The sequence below is a fragment of the Taurulus bubalis genome, assembly GCF_910589615.1.
Source record: "Taurulus bubalis genome assembly, chromosome: 11".
Taxonomy (NCBI): Eukaryota; Metazoa; Chordata; class Actinopteri; order Perciformes; family Cottidae; genus Taurulus; species Taurulus bubalis.
In genome coordinates this window covers 6,716,167-6,724,494 of record NC_136599.1, presented here as the reverse complement: position 1 = coordinate 6,724,494, position 8,328 = coordinate 6,716,167, and positions in this window count along the sequence as shown.

The following is an 8,328-nucleotide window of genomic DNA, read 5'->3' as shown; positions in this document are numbered from 1 at the left end:
GTCTCGCAAACACATATGTTTCGCTCCGAGACAGGTATTAGATCTTCTGAATGACGTCACTTTGCTTCATCGTTGTCAGTTTTGTCCTTGGGTTGTAACTGTACATCACCACCTGTGATTCTTCTAAAGGGAAAGAATGGAGATACAGCAAAAAACTGTCAAGGTGAATAAACAACCACGCGAAGCTGGCAGTTCCGTACACACAAAGCTGAGCAGAAGTCAGGAAGACTTTCTTTTTAAGCTGTGTCCATCAATCAAAAAACCTCTCGCTCTCCAGCTTATCCTCCAACAGCTGACTCTGGATGTTCACTCTTTGTCACGACCTCCAAAAGACAATCATATTATTGCTGTCAACTAAATAAAATATTTTCTCTCTGCTGTCAGTTGTAATTACATAATGACCGGAGTGACCCCTCTTCCACCCTTTTCACCTCCAGTCTCCATCACATCCAGCGCCCACGGTCCCGTCCACTGGGCTCACCATAAATACCGCTCCTCATCTCATCATCCAAATATTCAGTCAACTCCTCTGTACTAACCATGGCATCACTCTCCCCAGTGTGAGAAATACCCGTCGGCAATCTGGGGGTCCCGCCTCCCCCGGTAATTCCCACCCACACACCCCCACCTCGTTCTCCAGTATTATGCTGTAGACCTACACAGACTCAATACGTAATATTCAAGATTTCATGGAAGCCAAGACAAAACAACGAGGCTGTACACACGTTGAACGCACATCACTGAGGCTTTTGTTATATTATATATATATATATATATATATATATATATATATATATATATATATATATATATATATCGCACAACAACAACGACCTGCAGAATGCAAACAGCAGCTCTCGCTAACCGGACGCACAGACGCACAGACCCGACACACAAATGCTCTTCTTCTAGTTGCCGTCCGAGTATCAAAGAAGAGGAGAGACAATGTCTTGCTTCAATCCAGGTTTTCACAAAAGGCACTGGATAAAATTGGGCCAAAGGGGGTCTATTTTAGGTCCACAATCAGACGCGTAGACAGGATCTGCGTAACCTGTTCTGGGGCATTAGTAAGCTTTTAAAAGACATTTTAGTGATAATTGCAAGTCAGAAATAATAATGACCCCCTAAAATTTATCTATTGAGGCTTTCAGGTGGTCTGAAGTGTCATTCAAGTGGTCTCAGACCCCCCCCAAGACTCCCTAATGGGGTCTAATTGCCATTGACATTTCTTACTTTATTGTGCATTATGAAATACATGTATTTAAATGCAGTCTCTCTTGGTTGAACTGAGACTAGTTGAAGAAGAACAGGAAAACTACACATTAGAGATCAGCTTCTTCAAAAGCACAGGTCAGCTGTTTTCTTTGTATTACAATTTATTTAGAATTTGCCTGTATTTGAAAGTCTGAAGAGAGAACGGAAACAAGGGCAGAGAAAAAGAGGAGTATGACATCTCGGCCTTGAATCGAACCACGGACATTGGGATTAGCTCCTCGGGTGAAAGGTGTGTATTCAATACTTCAACTACAGCCTCCAATCGTACACACTATATTTATAACATACACATCCATAAAGCCCTAAAGTCGTGACATTTCATTGTAACGCAGACTTTACGTTCGCATTTGTTCGCGCTGTATGATAAAGGCCTCTCTCATGTTCCCTGTTCCTTTTACAGCCACACAAAACATGCGTCGCCGTTCTGCAACAACACACGCACACACATCCTTTGCTTGAATCATGACATTCAGCTTCTGACACTGGCCCACATTTCAGTCATCCTTGGGAGGAGAGAGAGCTGGCGGCCTCACGTCAGCCATCCAGGGACAATGCGGCAGGCAGGCGAGCAGCTCTACTACAGTAGTGCCATGGCAGGTTCAGCTGAAGGAGAGGCACTGACACCCATACTAATGAGACTCTACGCAGCGCAGTGACCAGGCATATGCAGGAGGATCGGGCAGAAACAATCACACAGCTACCAGAGAGCATATTGCCTCACGGAAAACCCTCCGCTCTCCATCGTTCAGGAAGAAGAAAAAAAGTGATTCGCTCACTTCTCTTTCCATCTCAATCCTCTCAACCTTTGAAGCATTTTTGACAAATCTATTGCACACCATTTCACAACAACACTGCCCCGGCAACGACCACACATCGATCTTGTTACCGCATGCAGGAACAACAACCACTGTTCGTAAGTCAGTTCAAGAATATGCTGCAGGCTGAGCACAGGCCGCCTGATATTCTGTTACAAATTACTGAAATAAATCCACTACTGAGTTTGTTCTCTCTCCTCGAGGGCTAACAAGCAACCTTTCATAGAGAGAAAGAAACACATCTTTATTTATTAAAGAAATGTTTATACAGCGGCATGATGGCAAGACTTAAACACCACCTTTCATAAAGTATTATCAATATGAGAAGTGCTACAAGTCAAATACGATGGTCTCGCTTGTCGAAGCTACTTAAGTGTGTAAACAATTTCATATTTCATCTGGTGTGTGAGCAAGAAGTTAACACATTTAAAGAGAAATGCACCCGCACTCTGAAGTGATGCTCTAAAAATGACTTCATTTAGCACAGCGACACAGTTTTGATCCAATCTTAATCAAATACATTATGTTGAATGGAGAGCATCATATTCTGCTAATCAGACTAAATATTATTGAGAACGGGCTTGGGATGGATTTGTTATCTTGTATTTTTGATTTCAAATTGTTGTAATATTGCAAATATTTGCAAACATCCACGTCACAGTAACACTGAGGCAGCCAAAACCTTGTGAAAAATAAACTGCACTGTGTCTTGAGCATATCATAAATTGCATTGTATGTACATTGCACATCCTAGTTCAAACTCTAAATGTTGACTGAATTTAGAGACATTATCTCCGTCTCAACTTCTTGGAACAGCATTTCTGCCTGTTGGGTTTGTTTCATTTAAATATTACACTTACAGATTTTCATCTTACATTTATACTTTGCATCGCAGTCTTTTAAGTGGGCGCTTAGGCCATGAACAGAAACCAATATTTGCCCATATCTGCCTGCTTTAGTGCGTTAATATTAAACTGCTTAGTAGTGTTGTGTATTTATTTTGATAGAACATTTATTTTCTGTGGTACATGGGGTTTTCTGGTCTAGACATATTTTATTCTGTATATGACCCACAATCCAAACACGTTGGTCATCCCTGTAGTAACAAGTCCTCCAAAATGAACAACAATTCAATACATTGTTTCTTGTGAAGACAGTCTCTAATTGAATTTAGAGGCAAATCGGGCATTACCCTATTTATGCATTCTGTCTCTTTTAACGACAAAGACGTGATGTCGAAATGCTGAAGCTGTGCAAAATAAATATTTTCAGGAACATCAATTTGTAGTATCTCTCTATAGAAAACAATTTCTATTTTGGTAATGCATTGTCTTTTTTTCCCTCTGTGTTTGTTAAGAGCAAACCACCAAACATGCCACTCAAATTCAACCAGTCAAAACAAGGCTGAACTTCAGGGATATTTCTCAGCCTGCACGAGAGAAAATAAATACAACACCAGAGCATGATTGTATTTACTCTAAACGCATGAGCTTCTGTGTGATGTACGAATTAAAGTCGAAGAGATTAGATGGGGAGATGAGGAGATGAGAGGAAGCAAGAGTGCAAACGTTGACCTTTGGGAGCCCTTGCAATTCTCCAGATGAGATTCATCACCACCACCAACAGATTAATAACGAGTTAGATTGCCTTGTGTTGACGGGCAGATGCTCTCCATGCAGGTGGCAAATCAGAGAAGACCGTTTCTGTCATTAGTCAGCTGCTGATGCTCGACATTCAAGAGGAAGTCTGAGGCGGCTCCTTTATCAAAGACTTACATTCATATTTCCAGACAGGGTCTCTTTGGGAAAGGCTGGAACTGCATTACATCTCCCAGTCATCCTGGATTTGCCCTCCAGCCTCCTGTGAGGCTCGGGAGCATCTTGCTGCCCCATTACCTGCCAGTCTTCGGGAACAGCTGCCTCCCTCGTGGTGTGAATTATGCAACAGTGGTGTTTACAATAAAGGCACACAGCCTGTGGAAACACAAACAAGGACGTATACCCTCAGTAGGGTGCGGATGGAGGCGGTTTCTGCTGCTGCCTTGCAGTTAGCACGAGAGGAATTTACAGCTCAGGGTGACCTGCTCTAAGAATGACGCTCCACGCAAGATGACAGTGAGACCGGAGGTCAAGTCATGTTGAGGAAATTCTAAGCAATACAGACAGCAACCGAGAGGTTTAGGTGCACACACAAACACAAGACAGCAGAGGAATTGCAGAAGTCAGTTCTTCGGCTGTGCTGCTAATCCTGCCGCAGTGGCAGAGCAACACAAGTTTCTCTATTACATCACACCTCTTCTCTCTGAATCCAGTGAAAACACACAGCACTGATGTCAAGAACAGGGAACAAACACATATATTAAACACTGTGGTTGATTAATAGATATTATTTTGTTCGTTAAATATTCATTGTGTCATGCCGTGTACAACATACGAGGAGACTGCATAATGAATGTCTGGTGCTCATATGTCAAGATCTGTGACTTTGAGTGCTACTTAAACGCAACAAGCTCCACTTTGGGCAACGAATGAATGCGCCATGAATAATATATGTTGAGAGTATACTGAAGCACACAAACACGGGCAGACGTCATGTGTGCTGATGCCGTTTTAAGTTTTAAGAGTGTGACGATGGGACCGCATTGTCATGCAAATCTCTCGCAATGCTAATCGCTGAGATAAAACGGAGAGCAGTGGATAGTGTATCAACTTAGTTTTGGAGGATTTATGCCTGAGGGATTAACAAAGAATGAAACACAATGTTTAGCAAATTGAAACACCCTTAGGAGTACACAATTGATCAAATACAGTTGTCTGTATATATAGGCACAGGTATAAACTGTTATACAAAGAAACGTTACAGCATCCAGGCTCATAGAACAGATGCGCTGAGGAACAAAAACTTTATTAATGAAAAAAACAAATAGTAGCACACCTTGTGTCATGTGGCAAACTGTTCTATTTAGCTTCAAGGTTATAGTGAGGGTGAGTGATCATGAGGGTGTTTGTGCTTAGCAGTCCTCGGGGACGTGTTGCATCTATCTGTGAAAAGGGAGACAGGCTTCAAATTGCCTCACCGCTGAGGATGACACAGTGCACGATAACTCCTTCCAGCTACGGTCAAAGTTTGTGTGTGTGTGTGTGCGCGTGTGTGTGTGTGTGTGTATGATGAGGGGATGCGGGTGTGTAATGTCACAAGGTTGAATGTCGTTCTTGACTCTTTGTGGCCCTGGCAGTGAAGGGGCTGTGGCACAACAATTAAACCCATATAGTTCTAACGTAGAATATGTTCAGAGAAAAGCAAAAGACCACCTAAATTAGATTTTTATCAACATGATGCTTAATCAAATACGGCCGATACAGTTAACCACTAGCTGGTTAGCATAGTAAAGCTGCAACCAACGATTATATTCATCTGTTGATTATTTTCTCAATTAATCGATTAATTGTTTAGTCTCTAAAAATGTGAAAACTGTCCAAGACAACATCTTTACTGTCATAGAGGTGAAGAAATAACAACATTTTCCCATTTAAGAAGCTGGAATCAGAGGTTTTAGACTTATTTCTTAAAAAGAATACTCAAAATGATTCATCAATTATATCAAAATAGTTGCTGATGAATTTAAAAGTTGACAACTAATCAATGAATCGAAGATAGTGGAGCATCAAGCAGTAGAGTCTGATATTTTCCTGAGGAGTTGGTGGAGACCAAAACTGAACTAAAAGGAGAGTAAATACTCCAAATGAATGATATTGCTCCTCAAATAAGCAACTGCTGACACATAAGCCATTTGAAGTTTATAAGGTTATGTAACTGTGTTCACAAAGTTCAACGTTATTGAAGAATGAAGGAATCTGACATCCAAATACAAGTGTTCAAAGAAAAGGGGGGTCACACTTTACAATAACAACCGCAAAAACTGAAATAAATTAGATAAATCAGCAGCGACGTGATGCCTACTGGATATAATAATTAGTACTGAACAACATGAACAAAGACATTAGTTTAATTAACACATTTGTCAAGTAGCAAAATGTTCGTACTGAACGCATCAGCATCACGTTAATGACAACATTGTTTCTCCAATAACCACTGGTAGACACTAAAGCATGATTTACGTCTTTTTACGGTTCTTTTTTTGGCACTCAAACCACATATAGTAAAGTTTTTTTTACTATATGTCCTAAAAAAAGGCTGTCGCTGAACATAACCCATGCGCCACTAACGTTACACGGCATTTTCTGGCTAAACAAATTAGCAGTAGGTTCCGACGTCATTTCTAGGAGACGAGGATGTGTGTTGATGGTTTGGCACTTATTGCACGCTACAACTGAAAGTTAGTAAATGCCTGCAGTTCTCTAACTTTTCTGTTACCTCAAGCTACGGCAGCGACTTTACGTTATTATGCAAGATCACTGTGCACAGGCAGGATTAAATCAAAGCGAGAGTCTCCGATTCAAGCTTAGTTTAATCTGCAGTTCACAAAGAGCTACAGTATTCCTTCCGGAAATCCTCAAACTCAAATGTGTGCGTGTGTGTGTGTACCGACGTGTATGTCGAAGTGTCAGTGAAAGTGCACATCAACCTTGAATTACATTACCAGTTAACGTGGACGGTAGATGCTAGTTGAAGTGCTGGAAGGTTTTCAGTCGGTTGTTGGGTTTGATGCTTCTTGAACTCTCTTGGCATGACAGCTCCACATTGTATACCCTCCAAGAATGACCCTTTTATGTCTGTGTGTGTGTGTGTTTTTGAGGTGGGTAAATCATTTAATGGGAGTAGGATACTGACTGCTGAGTCACATTAACATATTAAAGGTCATTGTCCTCCTTGGGATATACGAGATTCTTTCAAATTAAAAGCCTACTAATGAGAGGGGAACATTTTTAGCACATGAAGACCTAGATTTGTTTTGTACTCTGACAATCTCTCCTGCATGGTTAATGTGGGATGAAAAGTCTAAATCACAAAGGCGTGAGGAACTTTCACAGTCCAGATGTTGTGTTTTGGTTGCCATATGTCCAGTTCAGGGGAAAACTGTTACCTGAAGTTTGACATTCACTATCACGTTCATTATGACACTTTGTGTTTGGTTTGATAATTTGTTTACATTTTGGGCTATAAGTTATATCATCGTTTTCTTTAATGTATATTTTAAACAGCTCTGTGTCCCTTGGAATTATTATTTAACAATTCACAACTTGCATCCAGTGAATATACATTCAGGACCACTTAAACCTGCATTCTTTCTAATGGCCATTAGGGGGCAACTCTTCTGCTTGCAAAAAGAAGTCAGATTGCATAGAAGTCTATGAGAAACTGACCATACTTCTCACTTGATTTATTCCCTCAGTACACATTGTAAACATGACTTTATGGTCTCAATCTCTAGTTTCAAGTCTTCTTAAATACAGAATGATGTTCATTTAGTAAATTATTGTCCTTTTAGAGTCAAATAGACCATAAAGCAGGGTATGCTTTACAGTGGGGCTACCTGTGATCGACAGAATTTTATACGGCGTCTCCACGTCACATCTCCTCCGTCCAAATATGGTCTCTACTTTCACTGTTCACAAAAACAAGATGCGACGACCCAAATCCAGTTTCAAACTCAAAGCTTTAAAACGGCAGTCTACAAACAAATGAGTGACATCACGACGACTACGTCCACTTCTTATATACAGTTGGTACCAATGCAGGAAGTAGCTTGATCTTCATGTAAGAATGAAATGAAACCCCATTTTCGATACAATTTATGGTCGTCATGTTGTTTGCAAAAGCCACTCAATGTGTTTACATTGCACTAATTATCTCTCTCAATAGCAGAGTTCGCTATACCTGTGCTGGAATCAGATCGCCCACAAAATCACGAGGGAACAAAAGTGACACATAATCCAGTCAAATTTCAAAGCGTTCAACTAGCTGGTGGCTTCGATTGTGAAGCCGCCACAGTAAACTCTCTGTGTCAACGCTGAGGGTCACAGAAGAAACACCTTCTTATCACTATTGAACAAAAGGGTTGATAGCAGTTTGACTTTGGTGATTTATGCCATTCAGCTTGTAGTGAGAAGAAAAAAAGATTCACACGTCGACGTGTGTATCGGCAGGTAACAGCATTGATAGTGAATAAAAGATACTGGCTTTGCGGGTCCTTCTCCAAGAAAATGTTTTTGACTTCAAACTAGCAAACGGCCAAAAAGCTTAAAGACACAACTAGCTGTATTTCAATTATAATTGT